The sequence below is a fragment of the Dama dama genome, chromosome 11 (genome assembly GCF_033118175.1).
Source record: "Dama dama isolate Ldn47 chromosome 11, ASM3311817v1, whole genome shotgun sequence".
Classification (NCBI taxonomy): Eukaryota; Metazoa; Chordata; class Mammalia; order Artiodactyla; family Cervidae; genus Dama; species Dama dama.
The window spans coordinates 62,648,007-62,670,875 of record NC_083691.1 but is presented as its reverse complement, the minus strand read 5'-3'; positions in this window follow the sequence as shown (position 1 = coordinate 62,670,875).

Here is a 22,869-nt window from a genome sequence, read left to right as displayed (position 1 = left end):
GACAGTCTGTGTGTGCCTGTGTAGGAACTGAAATAACTGGAACTTGTCTAATTAAAATGGTCAATTAATTAGAATTTTTCTACACCTGAATTTTAGGAAAAATGAAAAGGAAGTGGGGAATTCACAATATTAAACTCCTCTGACAGACTTCTACATGCGTTATTTGGGTTAATTTTCACATTCACCCTGCCAGGTGGTTTTTTCTAAGTCCATTTTACCAACAAGGAAACTGAAACTCAAAGAGTTTAAAACAGAGTCCAGCAAATAATGGCTCACAGCCAAACCTGCCTGATTTTGTAAGAAAGTTGTATTAGAACTCAGTGCTATACTATTTACAGTCACCAGGACATGGAAGCAATTTAGATGTCCATCAACAGACGAATGGATAAAAAAGTTATACAATAAAATATTACCCACCCATAAAAAGGAATGAATCTGAATCACTTGAACTGAGCTGGATAAAACTAGAGCCTGTTACACAGAATGAAGAAAGTCAGATAGAGAAAAGCAAATATTGTATATTAAGGCATATACATGGAATCTAGAAAAATGGTACTGATGAACCTATTTGCAGGGAAGGAGAAGAGACACAAACATAGAGAACGGACTTGTGGACACAGTGTGGGGAGGAGAGGGTGGAACCAATTGAGGGAATAATATGGAAACATATGCATTACTGTGTGTAGAATAGATAACTAGGGGGAAGTTGCTCTACAACATGAAGAGCTCAACCTGGTGCTCTGTGACAGCCTTAGAGGGTGGGATCAGGGGAGGGACAGAGGTTCAAGACAGATGGGACACATGTATCCTTATGGCTGATTCATGTTGTTGGATGGCAGAAACCAACACAACACTGTAAAACAATTATCTTCCAATTAAAAAAAAAAAAGAACTCAGTGTTACTTGTAAGTTTGGGTACCTCCTTCATGCTAACACAGGATAATTGGGTAATTGCTCCAGAGACAGACTGGCCTAGAAAGCCATAGTGATGATCTGGAGTTGTACTGAAAAAGTTTGTCAACCTCTTGTTTCAATAGAATCACTGTTGTCACCAAATGATATGTGATATAGAGGAGTTGACCTTTAACCTTTACCTTTCTGCTTCCAGACCCCAGTGAATTTTGAGACAACAGGCAAAAAAATACAGTGATATCAGGATTCCTTATTGTTGAACCATAATTGCAAATAACTATTTTATTTATAAAAAAGAAAAACTACACTGGAAAGCTCTGAGGTCAACTTTAGAATTAATGCGATCTTTTCAATTCCTAAGTCTGTCCTGGAATTCAGGGATTCTGATGAAGGCAAAAATTGGGTCAGGGCAGTGCTTTTCAAACTTTAATGTGCACACAAACTACCCAGATTTTCTTGTTAAAATGCAGATTTTGATTCAGTGGTTCTGGGCTGGTGCTGAGAACTTGCATTCATAACAAATTCTCAGCTAATGATTATGCCACTGGTCCTGACATCATACCCTGAATGGAAAGGGTTAATACACGAATGTCAAAATTCTCAACCAGAAGGTTTTTTGGGTCAAACATAAATGACTCAGAAAAATCAAATAACCTCTACATTTCCCCATAATCATTGGCTTAGGAGTCATTTGATGAAAAGTGACAGATTCAGGTTAGTCTACGTCACTGGTTCTCAACGTGTAGTCCCAGGATAGAGCAGCATCAGCAACCTTTAGTCACACCTGTGTCCTATGTTCTGACAGCCCTTCCAGGTGATTCTGTTATACCAACCCCTTCTGGTGATTCTGATGTGTGCTAAAGCTTGGGAACCACTGGTCTATGCTATGGATAATTAATCAGGGTTTGTTTGTTGGTTTATTCTCTGAACATCCTGTAAATCTGTTTAATATGTTCAATCTTTGTTTATATAGAGTACATCAGCAGAGGAGGAATATATTGAAGTGAGGAGAAACACATTCTGACATGGTTGCAGGCCTTCTCCTGGAGAAGGGTACAGATATTCCCTAGCATGGCTATTTTTTGACATTAGTTGACATTCCCATAGCAAATGCTCTTGTTTGGTAAGTAAAGTCTGCTATATGCCTGCCCCACATTCATCTAAGAGGAAATGTGGCCCTGATGCATCTCAGGAAAAGACCAGGGTGGGCAGGGGAAGGTGCTTTTGATCTTTTGGACTTCTTGTTCAGTGTCTTATTGTTCATTCTTCTAGGACCACGGTGCTGTCTTATAGATAACTCTCTGAGGATTTTAAAAAATGATCGCTTCATGGAATTAGGAGAAAAGCCTTATCATACAAGTCAGACACTCAGGCACATATCACATGTGTCACCTGAGGTGACCTCAGATCATTGGTGAAGCTTTCGGCCACACACTTACCACTTTGGGAATCAATAGGTCTGTTTGCATCCTCCCCTCGCCCTGGCTTTTCCCCATGTTGATTCCATTGTGAGTGATGCTGGGCCACTGAGGGCTGGTGTGCACAGCCATAGAGTGTGGGGACTCTAATGCCTGTGGAATGAGCCTTTGACCAACGGTATATGCAGAAGCTGGCAGATCAATCTACATGCACACTAGTCAAGTGCTGTGAGACACAGTGTCACAGAGCATCCTTTAAGGATCAAGGGGATGACAGGGACATGAGTCCAGCAGCAGCCAGCTTGGCAGGGCCACCGTCTTTCCCCTCTCAAACCCCCTTTCCCCTCACTTTGCTTTCCTGGATTTTCAGTTTCTAAGCAAACCAAAGCGCATTCACCGTTGCCTAGGGTCTGCTTCCTCTGAAACTCAGGTGAAGGTGCAGATTATACAAGGACAGAGATCGGAAACTACTTTGTTGACTCATCTCACATCATCATCAGTGGACATTCTAGCTTGTGGAGGACATTTGAAAAAATGGCCTGGGCTCTTAGGTGATGGCAATCAGATTCCTTAGGGTGGATGCAAAGAGCTCTTTGGGCATGGAGGGTTGGTAGGGTTGTGGCAAAATACAAAAGTTACTCAAACATGGCCACTGTATGAGGGGAAAAGTCCACACTACTGCCTGAGCTTCAGAAACACCTTCAGAGGAAGGCCCCAACCCTTGCCCAGAATCTATGTTATGCTAAGTACTTTACAGCTCCAAGTAGGATTCTGATGGGCAAGTAGGGCTGCAAATCATTTTGCACAAAAATACACATTGGAGAGAACAGATGTTGTTCTGAATATACGGCTATTTCCCTTAATTGTCTCAGGACCTTGGATAAGTGATTTACGTTTTGTGAACATCAGTTTCCTCATCTCTAAAATGGGGATGATGGGAACATCAATGTCAAAGAATAGTGATGCTTCAATTAGCTCATCAAGCACCTGGTACAAAGTATGTGCTCAGCAATGGTTATTTCCCGGCCCCACTCCCTCCTTTCTTTTCAAAGTTCCCACACTGAGCGCATGCTGAGTCCTCTCTAGCCATACTCGGCCACATGAACCACTGTTGCTCATACCTGGCTCTTCATCTTACATCCTTCCTTCCTTGCTGCCCCACTTAATTTTGTAGTTCTCTCTCCACCACTGAACTTTCTGGTACTCATTGTCTTGTCCACTAAACTTGGATTCCTTTAGGCTCCTTGTTGTAACTTTGCATATCCTGAGTTACCTTCTGAGGAGATCACGCTGCTTGGAGGAAAGCACCGTGACCCAGACTTCCCAAGATGCTTCAGAGGTCAGGTTGGCACTTCCAGCGTTGCTTGCTAGTTTTGGTTGGAGTGGCTATATTTCTTTTCCTGGAGAAAATTGAGTGAGTATGAGAAAAACGCTACCAATTACCTACTCCCAGCCTCCAATCCTGAATCCAGCCAAACTGCTTAACAACAGAAAAGTGTCTGTTTTTCCCAGTTTGGTTTAATGATTTTCCTGTAGATCCACATCTCTTTCTATCACAAAGAAATCACTTTATCCTGCTGGGTAATTAATACAAATGTACAGTATGGCAAACACATTCCTGTAGACTGCTTATTTTGCTGGTAAATTACAGGAAATCCTATACAGTACACCTGGGACACCCTGCAGTTTGAAATTAGAATATAAAGTGCCTCCCCATTCCTCCTACTTGGCCAGGATACTGGTCTGATTGTGAAAATCTTTCTAGTTAGACATGTAATAAACTGGGATGATGGCAAATTCATTTACTTCCCTTTAGCTGAAAATTAATAAAGATTTTAATTCAAAGCATAAAAAAAAACCTCACCACCCTGTTTACAGCCCCCTGAGTTACAAGAGGGGATGTGATATGGTGTTGGCTCCTAGTTGTGAATTCATTCAGAAAACATATGCCACATACAAATTTGTAACCAAATCCTTAGAGTTTAAGGTATTTGCCAGTAAAACTCCTTGGCCAAGCTTTAGTTCTGCGTGATGTCACTTCTATATGAGCCCTGTGATAGCATTAAACTGGTCACAGCTGTTTCTGATTGAAGCACTAGAGCCCTCTTACAGGCAGGCTGTACCTCCTCCCCACCCCTTCCCTCCTTCGTCCAGAGTGGCTTTCTTTAACAAAAGGACTCCTTTATGAACATGGTCAGTGAGCTTTCGCTGGTTATTCTCACAGTAAGTTTGTAGTGACTTGGTTTGACCTTGGAATGGTTTTATATACCCACCATGTGGGGAGCGTATGAGGCGTGTGCGCGCACACACAGTCCGGTCCGGAAAGGCGTTCTTCTTGATAATTGATGTGTAAATCTTCCCTAGGCCCGTGTACTGAAGTACAGAGCAAACACCTTGGCGTATTCGTTTCTAGAAAGAACAGTCCAGTCCAGGGCAGACAGCCTTCAAGAAATACCAAACCTCATCTCTTCTTGGAAGGAGAGGGGTGTCATCCAGGTGGGTGGTGTACACTTAACTGAAATTTACTCCACCTTTCTGCTCCCTGCTGCTGCTGCTGCTAAGTCACTTCAGTCGTGTTTGACTCTCTGCGACCCGGTAGATGGCAGCCCACCAGGCTCCCCCATCCCTGGGATTCTCCAGGCAAGAACACTGGAGTGGGTTGCCATTTCCTTCTCCAATGCATGAAAGTGAAAGTGAAGTCACTCAGTCGTGTCCGACTCGTAGTGACCCCATGGACTGCCGCCTACCAGGCTCCTCCATTCATGGGATTTTCCAGGCAAGAGTACTGGAGTGGGGTGCCATTGCCTTCTCCTGCTGCTCCCTAGTATATCCTAATTCAACAGGGGTCCATAGAGTGTTTCTTAAAGGGCCAGATAATAAATAGACTAGGCTTCAGGCCACATACTCTGTCACAGCTACACACTTCTGCCATGGTAGTGGGAAGAAACTGCCATGGATAATTCACAAGTGTCTGCTGCTGCTGCTAAGTCGCTTCAGTCGTGTCCGACTCTGTGAGACCCCATGGACTGCAGCCCCCCAGGCTCCTCCATTCATAAGTGTCTAACAAAGACTTATTTACAAAAATGGTGTGGTTTGGCCCATTGGCCTAGTTCGTCTTCTGGCCCTGCTCTGCTCCGAGTGTGGTGGCTGGGTTCCAGTTCGAAACTGTTCAGAAGTGTTCCACGACACGCTAAGTGCAGACACTGAAGGGAATGCTTAGCCACTTTTAAAGCAATTTGATGCTGCCATAGCAGTTGAGTGCATGAGCAGTGCTTTTCTTTCCCTGAAGGAGCAGACCAGTTTTGAGGCTGTTGACCTTATGTTGGAGTTATTGCAGTTGGTGAAGCCATGTGCCAATCATGCCCAGTAGGACACATAGAAGATCATGATGGATATAAAAAGAAAAGAAAGTAAAAGTGATAGATGGGTTGTTTCCTGCAGAAAGAGAGGCTGTTCTCACAGGCACCAAGAGGGATTCAGTTTTCCAATCCCACCATCTTGCTCCACTAGCGTCTCTTGGGAAGGGGGTTGGAGAGCAGTCTCTACTCTGCCTGCTTGAGACCATGCCACACAGAATCTCCATCTGCCTTGGAGGTCTTTTAGAAACAAGGATGCTGTGCTTCTGTCTCTGCGAAGGGAGCCCAGCAGCATCAGTTTCTGATGTATCATGGGGAAGATTAGATTTTTTTTTTTCTATTTTGGTCTTGTGGGGAAAATTATTGGTCAGCGCAGACGCACAGCGAATGGTGAAGGATGTGTGAATGGATGAACTTGGAGAAAAAGAGCGTCTTGCTGCTTGAAACCACCCTGTGTTCTGTTTTGTCTCTCTTCTTGCTCTCCATCCAACTTCCCTCCAGTAAAGCCACCTTGCCAGCCAGGCCTCTTTTATAGGGTGCTATTCACAGGGTTGGCCTCATAGTTTGTAAACACATAGAAACTTATCTGGGATCTAAGGTTGAAGTCTTCAAAACCCAAAGAAAACTTTGGAAACTTATGGTTGTTAAGGAAAAGTATCAAATGCCAATTTTTGATGGGTTGGGAGCATTTTAAGATACTAGTGCCACTGGACTCCAATCCTTAAAAGCCATGATGTCACTGTAGAGGAATATGATGTCAGGCTATAAAAAGATCAGAGAGCTTTTGAAAAATTCCTAGGCCATGTTGGGAAGTTTATATGCAATGCTGAACAGAAAATACAGTGTTCTTTTTCTTCTTCCCTCCACCTCCTTCACAAGTACCCCTGCCAAGAGCATGAAGGTGAGGCAAGCACTGCCCGGGAATATAGCTGGCTTTTATTACTAGAACTTGTTCATTCTTTAAGAGTTGCAGTAAAACTTTTTTAAAAAGTTCCTTGACTTAACTACTACACGAAGTATTAAATGGTCAGCATACCTTTTAGAACTAGCACTTATGTTTACTTTCCATGAAGTGGGAAAGCTGATTTTCTTTGTTTTGGCTCATAGTTCTGGATAACATGACAATTATTTGCGTATTTTAACTTAAGACTCTGGAATTCTTGTCCTAGCTCTCATTAAAGACATTGTGTTTCTCTCTGCCTCCCTCTCCAAGGACTCAGTACTAATAATGTTTTTTAAATAATTTATATTGATACACTTTCAAAGACGATGATCTCACATTCTGATGGTAAACTATTGGGTAAATCATCTGTCAAGAATGATTAAGGGCCCTGATAAACTGATTTATGAGGAAAGATTAAAAGAATTAATGTGCAGTGCTTGGCTAAGCAGAGACCAGGGGGAAGCTGATAGGCATCTGCTAAAATCAGGAAGGCATGGGGCTGGAGGAGAGGGGAAAATTATCTCACCTGAAGTTGGGCTCTAACTGAGAGTGATGAGAAGAAATTCAGAAAAGGAGAATGTGAGATGGGTATCATGGAAGTCTTTCCAACATCAAGATCCATTAGATGGTGGGCTCAGCTCTCAGAATTGGGGAAGGCCTCTCCGTTCCTCTGAAACATGAACAGTTGGCTGGGGAGCAGCTCTCTTTTGTTCAGTTCTTTGTTTCAGAGGGTGGTCATTCTGATGCCTCAAATATTCGCAAAATAATGTATAATAATAGCAAAGAAAACAAATAAGGAATTTGAGTGGCTGGTGAGCCTGGAGCCCACACCTATTGATTCTCCCAGTCCTCTTATTAAGAGATTATCCCCTTTCCAAGTATCCCAAAGCCCAGTAGATACACAGTGAGTTAAGTTACAAAAGTAAATAATAAATATAAAGGAAAAGGAAGAAAATACCCACTTTTCATACTGATTTGGGAGACATAAAGTACTCTGAACATTATTAGTGAAAGAAATCCCACTGACAAAAAATAAACAATGTTAACAAGTCAGTGTATATCATTTTGTACTATCATTTATGCATTCAATTGGAAAAGACCCTGATGCTGTGAAAGATTGAAGGCAAAAGAAGAGAGTGGTACGGGATGAAATGGTTGGATAGCATCACCGATTCAATGGACATGAACTTGGTCAAACTCTGGGAGATAGTGAGGGACAGGGAGACCTGGCATGATGCAGTCCATGGGTCACAAAGACTCAGACATGACTTAGCGACTGAACAACAGCAATGCATTCAATAATTTTTACTACTCTTGTCTTAAATAACTTCAAATTTGGGGCACATATTGGGTTAGGCAAAAAATTCATTTGGGTTTTCCCATAAGATGTTGCAGAAAAATATGAACAAACTTTTTGGCCAACCCAATGCTTTCTACCACACTGCACGTTTGGTTACTCCAAGCACAAGCAGAGTGTGATGCTAAGGCTCAGATGGTTTTGTTACCCCAACTAAGCAGAGCTCTTGGTAAATGGTGGGGTTGTAACTGACCCACCGTGTAAATCTGGGCCAGATTCTGTTTACCTTATTTGCATATGAGAGAGGTGAGGCTGCAAGATTTTAAAATAACATTTCTTTGGATATTTATCATTTTCTTCTTTTTTTTCTGCCCACTGAGTACAAATAGGGAATTATAAAGGGCAGATGGGGCTACGAAAGTGAGAGATTAAAAGAGAATGATAGTGAAGGGAAGAAAAAAGAACAGAGAGAGGAAATAAAACTGATTTCACGGGATTTACAATCTGGTTAATAATCCTCTCAAATCCCTAAGTTTCATATGTATTTTCCCTCTGAAACACAGTATCAGCATAAGGCTAATATTAATTTGAATGTCTCTTAGCAGCAGATAAAATATCCTAAAATTGTGATGTTATTTAAACAAGGTCAAGAGAGAGAAGGGCTCACAGTGATATGACAAGTCACTTTGAGAAAAATAAGATTACGTAGGTGAGAAAAGATCATATCCAGTTAGAAAAGAAACTAAATTTTCTGAATTTTGTATTGCTGCCCATGCAAATAAAAAGCTCAGAGAACACCATGGTGAGGGCTAATACCTGGCAAATTTCCACTGACCTATATATGAAAACAAACACATTTTCTGATATACTGATTTTTTCCAGCATGAATTCAAACCTCTGCTATTACAAATGAAACTAGTTGATCTCCTTAAAAGTCATTATGTGTATTTTAGTTACCAGATATTTAAGTACATTGTTGAAATGTTAAACTTTCAAAGAAAACCTTGGTATCCTGAAGACATAACCTAAAAGTTCTTTTTTAGACTTCCATAAAATGTTGGAAACAGTATCTAAATTGAAAATGCTATGTTCCTTTACCCAATATATTTTCCCCTCATGTTGTGTGGAATACGTAATCGGTCATCAAAGAGAATGCCAAGCTGTACTTCATTTTTGTGTGTTAATACTAATCGAAATGGAGAAAGTAGCCCTGCTCCCCTCCCTCATCAGCTCCAGCTGACTTTTTTGCATCTCTCCTCCACATATACATGCCTGTAATGAAAGAAAACCAAAAATAGACTTGAATCTTGTCTCCAGTTTTTCTGGGTTTTCAATTTTGTTTTCCTCTGCTGTTTGTCACTTTTGTGGATGTTTTGTGGGTAAGAATGTGTGTGTGTGGTTTAATTATATGAAAATTATACTGGGGTTTCAGTAACCAATGGCTTTGAAAATTAACTGAATTATGAAAGCTGAAATGTTGCTCATAGCATCAGTTAATGACAAGGTCGCCGCCACTGTCATATTCAAAAGAAATGTCACACTTGAATGGGGCTGAGACGGCTGTGTTGTCCCAGGGTCCCAGGTAGAGACAATGAAACAAGGGCTCCTAGCGTACTGTTTCATCCCATATTTGAATCTAATGCATTCTTCTTTCAGTTCACTTTGGTTCTGCTGGGTTCCCATAACATATGGAGTCCCAAGGTATTCTGCTCTAACATGGAAGCTTTTGGGGCTGGGAATAACAGATCATGAATAGATTGGAAATTCTCTCTAAATGCCCCCGTGGGTGGTTGATGTAAAGGCTCATTGTGTATTGCTTCTATCTTTTACAAAAATCAAATATGTCTAGAATTATTTGAGTCCAACAGGCTCTATTAGGGATCTGAATGCCAGCATACCCCATACGCTACCACATAAATGATGACAGATGTATGCCCCTAGTATCTCCTCCTATCTCCCCAGCTCTGGGCAACTGTAGTTAATTGAAAACGAGGAAAGAGGAAATTGAGTTTGGGATGGAGTCAGTTGGAGATGAAGGGAAATCTAAATAAAAGACTTTGATGTTAAACCTGTCCCAAACCAGTTGGCAGAGTTGACATAAGTACTACGCGGGGGCTGAAAGAGCAATGATTCTGCAGAGCAATGAGCCAGAGGAGGAACATGACTGACGGGTGGCTTAACCCCCGGGGAGATGAAGTGCATATCAGCTTCTTTGGACTCCAGTGAACCCCAAGAATCAGAATATGGGGTTTCAGCACAGCAGGATGCAGGTGGCTGTCCTGTCACCCCAAATATTACCACCTCCTCCTCATCCAGCAGAAATACATTGAATCCACTATTGTACGTACATTGTTTGTTTCCTCTCCCTTTCTCCCAGAAGAGTTACCTAAGACATAAGCCTGGAATACATAAACGTGACTATACTTTTCTTCTTTCAGTTTCTCTCTTTCCCACCTGGAGTCCAGATTCAATGCATCACTTTTAAGGGTCTTCAAAGGAAAAAAAAAAAAAAAAGACTAACAGCTACTGTTATCCTGTCAGTGTGCTAAGTCCTTTACTTATAACATCTAATTTAATCACAATAGCCCAGTGAGGTTAATAACACCCAGATTTTAGAGATGAGAAAATCAAAACTTGGAGAGGAAAAGGAAGCAGCCAAAGACCCGCCAGTTAGAAAGCAACTCAACCTGATATGGTCACACGTCTGTCAGAAGCCAGAGTGTACATGAGCCCACTTGCAAGCCTCTTGTAAGCAAATGGGGTCCACAGCTAGCATAACCTCAATCGCTGCTCTGCCCAAGACAGAACTACGTGATACTTGTGTCCCAGTTTCCCACTCACTTGACATCTGCCCTGGTCAAGGGTTTCCTGGTTGGCTGATGTGGTCATGATCCACAGACACAGCTCTGTGCTTAGTCACTCAGTTATGTCCGACTCTTTCTGACCCTTTGGACTGTAGCCCAGCAGGCTCCTCTGTCCATGAAATTTTTCAGGCAAGCATACCCGAATGGGTTGCCATTTCCTTTTCCAAGGATCTTCCCAACCCAGGCATCGAACCCGCATCTCCTGCGTCTCCTGCATTGCAGATGGGTTCTTTACCCACTGAGCCATTAGTGAAGACCCTCACAGGTGTACTGACCAGGCTTACTTCACTGTGGTTCCAGTAGATGGAATAGAGCTTCAGCTGTCACCCCAGGTGCCCAGGGCAGTAACAGCAGCAGTCAGGAAGGTGGGATCTCTGTCCCAGGCTGAGTGCTGAGTGCCCTCAAGACAGTAGGAGGTGTGTAACGTCTTTCTCTTCTCCCTGTGTTTATTACCTCAACTTCTCTAGAAATCAGGGAAGGTAAAAGAAGGGAGCAGGGAACCTTTAGTTGAAAATTAATCAATAATTCTGTCTAATTAGGTAACTAAACAGTGCATTGCAATTTTCTCTGATTATTCATCCTGAAACAATAACAAGCTGGGGAAGGACATTACTCAATGTTTATAGTTAGCAGAATGAAAGAAGTTGCAAGGAACATTTTTGCAACTCAATCTAAGGGAGAAAAATGTATAGACCACTAAAGAAGATTGGTCTCAACCTTTGGGCGTGAAATAAGAAAAGCATGGGATATATATATTGCTGAAGAAATGTAACTCCAGGAAAGAAAGGAAAAAAATATTGACCAGAAATTTCATAAGTCTAATTCTGATGATGCCAGTGTCACGGTAATCCTGCAGATATGAGAGACCCTCTAGGACAATCATCTCCTGTGTCCCAGAGACATAGGAGGCTTTGATCTAGTGGTCCCACTGCTCAACAAAAGACCTCCTCCAAGTTTACCACTTTAAGGAGTGAGAGAAAGGCAAGGCTGCCCCCTTACTCAGCGTGGAAGTGAAATGCGTCACTTCCTCTCACAGTTCATTGGTCAAAATTTGTCATGTGGTCTTGTCTAATTGCCAGAGTGCTGAGAACTAGTCATCCATGTGCTAAAATATTAGTAAACCTATTTAATACCTATTACACATTCTAAAAAGGACTTCCCTGGTGGCTCAGATGGTAAAGCGTCTGTCTACAATGCGGGAGACCTGGGTTTGATCCCTGGGTTGGGAAGATTCCCTGGAGAAGGGAATGGCAACCCGCTCCAGTACTCTTGCCTAGTAAATCCCACGGACAATGAGCCTGGTGCAGGCTAGCATTGTTATCTTTGATTTTATTGCAGATGAGGAAACTGAGGCTTAAAAAATAAGTAACTTGTCCAAGACCACACAACATTGTTGTTGTTCAGTCACTAAGTCATGTGTTACTCTTTGTGACCCCATAGACTGCAGCACATAAGTCTTCCCTGTCCTTCACTATCGCACAGAGCTTGCTCAAACTCATGTCCATTGAGTCAATGATGCCATCCAACCATCTCATTCTCTGTTACCCTCTTCTCCTGGACTCAATCTTTCCCAGAGTCAGGGTTTTTTTCCAATGAGTCGGCTCTTTGCGTCAGGTGGCCAAAGTATCGCACACACACAACATAGCCAAACTTTTAAGCCAGACTCTACCTCTCTATTTCTTGGTATCACCAGATCTCATTTGGACCATGGGACCTGTGTAACAAGCTCCTTTATACGCATCTCCACTTCCCGCCCCCCTCCCCCACCCATGAAGGAACTGTTTAGAGAAGAGACCAAAAAATCTCATAGAGGGAATAGTTTCTCCAATCCTTTTCCTCCTTTGTAGGCTGTGCCTCCTTTGCTTTTCACCAACACTTAATGCACATTGACCTTAAAAGAGAGAAGAAAAATATCTCCTCCCCCGCCCCCCCCCCCCCCACAACAAGCACAGACTAGTGATACCCTTCTGCTGTTTTGCAGAATAGAGAGAAAACAATGGGTCTCTGTATAGAGAGTTCTAAGTCTTTTATCTTTCTACAGATTCAACCACAGTATTGATTCTTTATTGACCTAAACTGTCCTAAGCATAGCTGTGGTTTTTTCTCATATAGTGTATGGGAGAGTTAAGGCAGATACTACTTTAATATTGATTTTTGTGAAAAAGGTGCAGGAAAGAGGGCAATTTGTGTCTGCAGTAGCTCTTCACTATAAAAGATACCATTGTTAGGAGCTTATAGCATTATATCAAGGGTCTTAATCTGTAGCAATTTTTTTTTACAACTTAGAAATAGGCTTGGGCAAATGTGTTATTGGTGTTAATGATATTTTGAAGTGAAGCAAATTTGTCAGCCTTTCTAAGTAAACTGCTCAACTTAACTATTTGAGGACTTGACAGGTTGACTCTGAGTGTGCAGAAATCCTACAGTTTATTTATTTATTTGAAAGTCCTTTGGAAAGAACATTTTGTGATATAAACAATGACAACAATGTTGTTTAGTGTGTCTTTGAGAAATGAGAATTATTGTCTAGGGTTGAAATAAGCTATACATCTCTCCCTATGAGAACAGATCTTCTTATTTTAAAAATCACAGTATTCTTGGTTCTGGAGTTTTGTGTTTGAGGAGACAGGAGGGGGAAAAAATCACTCAAGAGAAGGCAATTTTATTGGCCAGAGTAGAATAACCATTGGACTTGTGGGTAGAGTTTTCATATTTTTGAATGAATAAGTATTTTTAGAAACAGATTCTGTTGTATGATACAAAAGCTTCTGAAAATGTTTCAAAAAAGCCCCAAGAGATGATGGCTTTTCTGAATCTGACCAGCTTAATTTGTTTTATTTTTAGCAAGTGCACTAAAAATGGGCATTACTCTCTAAGGCTAGAGAGTTTTTCAGGCACTACAATGTGGTTTTATTGAGGTTATTTTCTTCCCTTCACATGGGAACAGCCAAAACATCAGTGAGAAATATTTATTATGTATCTCCTGCACACAGAACATTCCCGAGAACACTGGCCATAGAAGAATACAAGACAGTGATGATTTAGAGCCATGACCCCAGGTAACCATGACCAGTGATGAGTATTTTATTCCAAGGCGCTAAGCTCTTGGCGGGTGTGGCAAGACTCCAGTTAACTTATTTTTAAAATCTTAAAGGGTAGGGTCCTCCCTCAGCCATCAGTTAAATGTTATATGACAGCTCCCAAGGTTAGAAAGATCTAGTACTTCTCAAGATGCTGCAAACTACCATCCTTATAGGCGTCTATACACTGTTTAATGATATTAAAATGATGACTTCCGTTGATGAATGCTGTATAAGGGAGCTTTAGCACTCTTGCTACTGGGCAAAATTCATCTCTTGGGTCTGATTCTTGCAGGCAGATGCCAAGATGTATCAAATATTCAAATTATCACTTCCTTGTAACACCTGGTTTGTGTTTAAAACCCCAAGAAATTCCAAAATAACACCTGCTCTTCAGATCATTAGTTGATATTTTAAACATTTTTCTTTTATCTAATGCTGTTGTTTAGAAATGTATAGTATTGGGACTCCAGTGGGCTGCATTCTATATATTAAAATATCTTAGTGCCTCTATAGGTTATATGAGAAGTCCAGAACAGGGACCATTCCAGAAGGAACAGAAGGACTGGTGATTTGATAACCCCCTTAATCATCTTTTCTTTCTTCCATTCCATTTTAAATCCTATATTGAGTTACCTGACAAAATTTTTAAGTGTGCAAAAAAAAAAATATGTCCCATATTGATTGACTCTTTGACAAAAGAGTAAATTATCCTTACAGTTCATAAATATATTGCATAGCAAACACATGCCCAGACACCACAGACACATACGCACATATAGATACACACTCCCTCACACATTATGCCACTTGAAAGCTGAACAGCCTTGAAAATAAACATAGGCTCATGGGCCAGGCTCTTAAAGAAATCAGACACTAAGATACAGTAAGTTTTTATATCCTTTTCTGCTACCCACAATTCTCTTTTTAAAAAGCATTCACTAAAAATTCCTACTTTGGGGGAACTTGGACTGTCAAGTTGAGGAAAGTAAAAGCCAAATCTCATGGCTTCAGTGATAAGGTGAGCTGAAAGCACAGCATGGCCAGCTGGGGAGTTTCCATCTTTGTTGAGTTTCCGAGCATAGGAAGTGAGGGGAAGGCTGATGGAACCAATACAAGTTTTTGGTATGTCTTGTTCAAATGAAGTCTAACTGTGATCTCAGTGAACAAATGGTGTGCCTTTTCCCCCAAAAGTTTGGACAGCAGTGGAATAACTGGAGCCTGAGAATCAGTGACAAGAGGCTGTCACCAGGAACCAAAAACATCATAAAATTTGAGCTCAGGGATATTCAGGCTTGCATGCTTCCTTTAAAAAAACCCATGTTCCTCCACTGCATATATTCTTGTTTTAGATATAAACATTTAATAGCAGCATCATGATATTAAATAGAAGTAACTTTTTTGGGGGCAAATATCTGCGTTTGATGTTAAGAAAGCTCTTTAAATGAAGACAAGAACACTGTTCTGAGAGCCAAAGATAATTTTAAAAAGAGAAAGTTTATACCAAACTCATTTATGAATTTAGATGATTAAATAAAATATTGGTAAAACAGGGTACACCATTACCAGGTGAGATTTATTCTAAAAATGTAGGGTGTTTAAGGTTTTTTCAGTGTACTATATTTTATCACATTAATAGAAAAATCAGAATCATCATAATAGATGACAGTAAGACATTCAGTAAAATTTAAAATTCACTCACTGCGTATATTCTTAACAATACCCATCGAGGGAATGGGCACAAGAGATGAAGAGTAGTCTTGCCTCTTACAGTACATTTTGAAATCTTAGGAAGCATTATTGGTTATCACAATGATATTGGCTAAGGCTTCTAGGTAATGCAAAATGAACTCCCCTCTCTCCTACAAAACTTAAAAATTACCTGCAACAACTTTCTGTAAGTCTGCAACTAATCCCACCTAGAACAAATTCTACTTTAACACTTAGATGTTTGGTACAGTTTCAACATACACTGACTTTTTCCAGAGTGTTACCACCCTGTAAGTCAAAGGAGAGCATACTTTGTTTCACTGGGGGTGATGCCAGGGATTTGTTTATCATTTTGGACAGTCACATCACTGACCAGCCTATGGTGTTGGATTCACTGCTTAATCCACCTATGCTATTCTGTCTGCATTTATAGCTATTTGACATGCACAGTGACTCTATATAATTTCAAACATTTGACTGCCTTATGATAACATATAACAAAATATGTTTTAGGAAAGAAGTATTGAGTTTGATAGCATTGGGAACTACTGAAAATACATACATACATATATTAAAAGAGTTCAGCTTATCCATATACTATCTTAGTTCTGAATAGTCACCTTTAATCTTTTTCCTCATACTTGATTACTTCTAATTTCTGACTTGACTCTCTTTTTCATTCTTTAGGCACTCAACACCCTTTTCCTGGCCACAACCTGGCTACCGTGCCCTAGTCAACCTTACATAAACTTCTTTCTCAAATGAACCCAACTGTGGTACCAACATCAGTTTGTCTCTACCCTAGAGCTAGAGGAAACAGTGATGCTAGGATTCAACTTGCTCATTTGAAGACAGCTACACTCAGAGTTTGTTTAAGACTTGTCAAAGTTTGTACTGTTTTCATAAAGAACATGAGGCAAATAAAATTGTGCCCTGAGAACTAATTCTTCCAATTTCCACATAAGGATTGGAGCCCTGTTCAGCAAAGTTACCTTCAAGAGACTTAATGGCTCCTAGGCTTATAAGACTGTACTGTGATATGATTGACATCTTCTTTTTCCAGAAATGCTAATAAGCATAATCGAAAGCTTTGTAGAAGAAATGTTGACAGTAATCTTCCAAGTTCCATCTAGGACTGAGGAAGTATAGGCTGTTAGGCTTTGAATGTTCAAGTCCTATGAGCAAGATTATCTCTATTAGAGACGGATGAGTCTAGCTAAGCCTCATGCTTCTAACCTCTAGTTCACCTCATTAACTTCCTTGCTCTGAATCCATGCTTACCATGGTTAGATTTGGTTCTCTACGGAGAAAATAGGATGGTTACATGGGCAACATTTAGGTTGTCTCATCATTTTTATTGTAAATAAATACATTGGCAATCTTTAAAATTAAAAAAAAATAAATTTCTGCTTGTGGTCTGGCTTTTTCAAGTAGCTTGACTGCAGATTACAGAGAGGGAATGTACTAATCATGCTGGTGCAATGACTTCTCTTCCAAGCAACTAGTATTTTCCACTACATTAACATTCTGTTTTTACTCACCAGTTTCTCTAGGGTTAATTTATATCTAGTTGGTTGGCCAAAAAGGTCGTTTGAGTTTTCCATACCAACTTATGGAAAAATCCAACCCAATACGGGTGCTTGCTAGTTAGGCTTCTGATCCTGCAGATCTGAGACAGGTGGTATGAACAGAAATTTCCCCCCAGGATGTAAACTCCATGTGGGCAGGGATCACTGTTTTTTTTTATTCACTACTTTATTCCCAGCACCTAAGAACATAGGCGTATATTTTGCATGGATGCATATTTCTCTGGAGGAGAGAGAGACGTCTAGCTATTCCTCAGGGGGATGCTCCATCCCCACCCCCACAGTGTCACCACTGGTGCCAGTCACACCTATTTCCCCATCGTTGTTAACACACCTTGGACTAGGTGTCCTGACTTTGTCTTTCCTTCCCTTAATGAGACCATAGCATCAACAGGAAAGGGAGTGAATATCCCCAGGCAGGCTTGTTCAGATTCAGAAATGATAAACAAGGATAGGGCTGAAATGAGTACTTTGTGTGTGTATGATTTGTCTTCTGGCAGAACTGAAGAATGAGAGGAAAGGAAGAAAAGCAAAGATATTAACAGAAGTTTTCTCTTTTAGTCATAGTACTTCTATTACCTTTCATATTGTATTTAGCAGGTAAAAACATGAATCATTTAGGCTGAACTTTATGAAATTAAAATTTAGGAAGGAAGATAAAAGGTTCCAGTTTGATTTGGTAATATATCATCTTCAACAAAATGGTGGGAACCTGGAATAATGACTATGGCTTGAGGAAGGAATGAGAGAATAGATCATTTTTCCTGGAAAATTGAGTCTGAAGGAAAGGAGAGAAGGCTCCCCAGGTTGTTCTAGTGGTAAAGAACCCACTTGCCAATACAGGAGACGTAAGAGACAGGATCCAGGATCCAGGGTTCGCTCCCTGGATCCGGAAGATCCCATGGAGGAAGGCATGGCAACCTACTCCAGTATTCTTGGCTGGAGAATCCCATGGACAGAGGAGCCTGGAGAGCTACAGTCCATGGGGTTGCAAAGAGTCGGACATGACTGAGCAAGTTTAGCATGCACATAGCTAGAGGAAAGCTTATAGTCAAAAGAGGCTTATATTTGTTTTTAAGATAGGACATACTTGAGTACATTTGAGCCTCTAGTCTAGACAAAGAGCCATTAGAGAGTTTCAGACTGATGATACTGTGGAAAGGGACTAATTGATGAATTAAGATTCTGAATGAGATGGTAGAGGAGAATATCCAGAATGAAGACTCTTCCCAAAGAACCAAGAGGTGATTTCTGAAGACACTTTCAGCTTCTGTTATAAATTAGAAATCTCACAAGAACTCTCTTGCGAATAGAGATCTTTGACAATATTGCAAAGAAGTTCATACAGTAGCTCTGAAGATACCTAGAGTTCAATCTAAAGTTATTACATAACCTCTCCCAGATACACAGCTGACTCCTACTTGAATTAGTTCATGATACCTACAGAACTAATAGAGGCAAAATGATACTCTTCTTACTTCTTTAGAACAACCTTATAAGCAGAATTGTTTTATAATAAGTTACTCTCTTGACATCAGTCCATTGCACCATGGTGCTTCTGTTTGCTGCAGTATGGTGAAAAGAAAGTCCTTTAACTTGGTTGAAAAAGGGTACGAGCATCATGATGGATGAGCCTCTGCATGCAGAATAATCAGAGATCCCATATAAAACTAACAGAAATCAGAAATGACACGCGGGTGAGTCTCTCAGGTAAGTCCTTAACAATTTGAATATATAACCACTTAAATTCCTTTTTTTTTTTAAGTGACAGATTCTCAATACTTATATGTCAAGGATGGGATGAAGGAAGAGTTCAAACATGTCTACTCAGTGAACATCTCCAATCTGAATATAAATATACAAATACAGGGATGCAAATGCCAATCATCACATAGAAAACTCTCATCAATTCACTCCAGCCAGCTTTTCTGTAAACAAGTTCTCTAACACAGCATCAAAACAAACATTGGCAGACCTTTAGTTTATGGAGACAGTTATAGCAATAGTCCTCATCCTCAGCATACGTGACTTTCCGTTAATAGAAATCTACAGAAGACTCACTTTGAAAAATCACTTGCCTTCATTCTTTAATGATATAATTGCTAGCACAAGCATGGACATTTCTACCCACAAAATATATTTCACTCACCTACAAGGATAATATTTTTTGAAATTTGAGTAAAAATAGCTTGCTAAAAATAAGTTATTTTGCCTTTATTTTTTAAATTACAAATATTGTTTTACCATATCAATTAATGAAAATAGAGTAAATCTAGGTAAACAAAAATGCCCATAATCCTAACATTCAGAGGCCTAAGATATCTCATTTCCTTCCAGTTTCTTTTCCATGAATTTTGTACATTGTTGATATTATGTTACATAGCAATTTAGTGTTCTGATTTTCTCATATAACATGACAGCATTTCTCTTATTATTCCAATTTTTTTCAGAAACATATTTAACAAATGTGAAAGAACCCATTGCATATATTAGACTGAATTATACAAAACTGCTTGTTACTTAACCTTTTTATTTTTAGACCTCTTTAATTGGCAATTCATAGAGTTCAGCTTATGTATAAAAGGATTTACCTATCATTTCTCTATTAATGTGATGGATGATTTGGTTGTTTCTTGTTTATTTTTCATTATTAAAAGCATATGAAATGAGTGTCTTTTTGCATACATCTTTATTAACATATCTGACAATTTCCATAGACTAGATTCCTAGTAGTGGTGTAATTTAAATGAGAATAAACATCTTTATGGTGTTTTAACTTTTACTAGAAAAGTCCTTTCTAAAATATTGAGCAGGGACTTCCCTGGTGGTCCAGTGGCTAAGACTCCAAGCTCCCAATGAAGGGGGCCAGGGTTCAGTCCCTGGTCAGGGAACTAGATCCCACGTGCCACAGCTAAGACCCAGTGCAGACAAATAATAAATAAATAAAATTATTAAAAAAAAAAAAAATAAAATAAAATATTGAGCAAAATTAACTCCAATCAACAAAGTATGAGAAAACCTGTTTATCTACATGCTATCAACACTGAACTTTTTATTCCTTCATTTTATTGGTAAAATGTAATAGAAATACAAACAAACAAACAAAAAACAGAACCAAATAAAAGCCTAGCAACTTGTTTACATTTGCCTTTCTTCTTTAATAGTCAAATACAATATTTCTCCATGTTTGTTAGTCATTCGAATTTCCCCTTTGGGTAATTGCCTTCCCCTTGACTTTGCTTATTTTGTTTTGATGGCTTAGAATTTTCTCTCAAGTTTGTTGTATTTGCAGCCTTTTCCCTCTAGTTGTTTGCCTTTGATTTTTTTTTTTAATTTGACATAACAAAAAGTTTTATATCTTTTGGTTGACACAAAAATGATATTTCAAATCAATTTTCAGAAGTTATATATGCATAGCTCTAAGTTCCATTAAAAACAAAATTATGGATGTATCTTTATAGCCACAGTGTTGGATTGCAATAATAACGCTGTCATATAACATGATGGTGGAGAAGGCAATGGCACTCCACTCCAGTACTCTTGCCTGGAAAATCCCATGGATGGAGGAGCCTGGTAGGCTACAGTCCATGGGGTCTCAAAGATTCAGACACGACTGAGCGACTTCACTTTCACTTTTCACTTTCATGCATGGAGAAGGAAATGGCAACCCACTCCAGTGTTCTTGCCTGGAGAATCCCAGGGACAGGGGAGCCTGGTGGGCTGCCGTCTATGGGGTCGCACAGAGTCAGACACGACTGACGCGACTTAGCAGCAGCAGCAGCGGCAGCATAGCAGGATGGAAAAGCTGGAGCTCCAATACTTTGGCCATCTGATGTGAAGAACCGACTCATTGGAAAAGACCCTGATGCTGGGAAAGATTGAAGGCAGGAGTAGAAGGAGACGACAGAGGATGAGATGGTTGGATGGCATCACCAACTCAATGGACATGAGTTTGAGCAAGCTCCGGGAGTTGGTGATGGACAGGGAAGCCTGGACTCCTGCGGTCCATGGGGTTGCAAAAAGCTGGACACAACTGAATGACTGAACTGAATGGAAATGAAGAGCATAATAGACAATATCATGGGTTTGGATAACAAAAAAAGAAAAACACAAATTCAACTTAGTCATTTATTTGCTTGTTGACATTGGACAAATTTCTTAATCTCACTAAATCTCAATTTCCATAAGTATAAAATGAATGATAAAATAATATGTAATTTGATGGAATGTTGGGACTTCCCTGGCTTTCCAGTGGTTAAAACTCAGAACTTCCACTGCAGGGGGCACAGGTTCAGTCCCTGGTCAGAGAACTAAGATCTTGCAGGCTGCATGGTACAATAAATAAATAAATAAAGAATATCATGAGAGTTAAGATGATACATGCAGAACACATATCTCAGTGTCCAGTGTATAGTAACCATTCAGTGATTGACTTACATTTTTTAAAAGTATATATTTTATGAGCCTTATTCTTCTCATATGACTTATCTGGATCCTTCAGGAATTATATCTCTCTATATAATGAAGGAACCAATACAAGATTTTCTAAACCTTAACTTTCATTGAACAGTAGATTATTATTTTGGATAGAGTAGGCAAATAGGTATGACCAGTATCCCTCAATATCATACCATTACCATCTTGTGGAAATAAATAATGTAATTGACAAAAAGATTAAAAAGTAAATTAATTTATTATGGAATTTTTTGTGTTCCCTTTTCATAATACCACACTACCTTATTTCTGCTTCACTATAATTTAGTTAGGAACAGCTGCATTATTGTAGTAACATTAACAGTTTATTGATTCCTAAATACTGTGTATGCCGGTTGCTGTTTCAACACTTTACATGTATGATCTCCTCAAATCCTCATAACAATCCCATGAGGTCGATAACTATGACCCCTGTTTTATTAGAGAGGAAATATTTGTGGAAAGCTTTACACTGGCAACCTATAGTAGTTTACTACGGCTACTGTAACAGGGTTTCACAGACTGGATGACTTAAACAACAGAAATTTATCTATGCACAGTTCTGGAGGGTAGAAGTCTGAGATCAAGGTGCCAACAAGGTTGATTTCTTTTACAGCCTCTCTCCTAGCTTGTAGATGTTTGCCTTCTCCCTGTGTCTTCACATGGCCTTCCGTCTGCATGCTGCTGCCGCCATTACCTTCTCCGCTCTCTGCATGCATCCCTGTCCAAATACCCTCTTCCTGTAAGGACACCATTACTATTGGATTAGAGCCCATGCTTACGACCTCAATTAACTTACTTCTCTAAAGACTCCATCTTCAAATGGGAGACATTTGGAGGGACTGGGGCTGGGTCCTCAACATATGATTTATAGGAGATACAACCCAGCCCATAACACTGTCCAAACTAACAACTTCATATCCAGGAGTCAAACATGGACACTCAGTCTCTACACCCATATATTCTTCCTTTTAAACTTTTTATTTTAAAAAATTTCAGACTTATAGGAAAGTTACAAAAATTGTACAAAGACTTTCCATATATTCTTCCCACAGAGTCTCCTATGTTAACATTTCACCGCATTTGTTTTATCCTTCTCTCTAAATGTCACCATACAATTTATCAAAATTAAGAAATTATCATTAACACAATACTGTTAATCTAACACTTAGACCTAAAGACAATATCATCAATTATCCCACTATTGTCCTGTGTAAAGAAAGAAAAGTC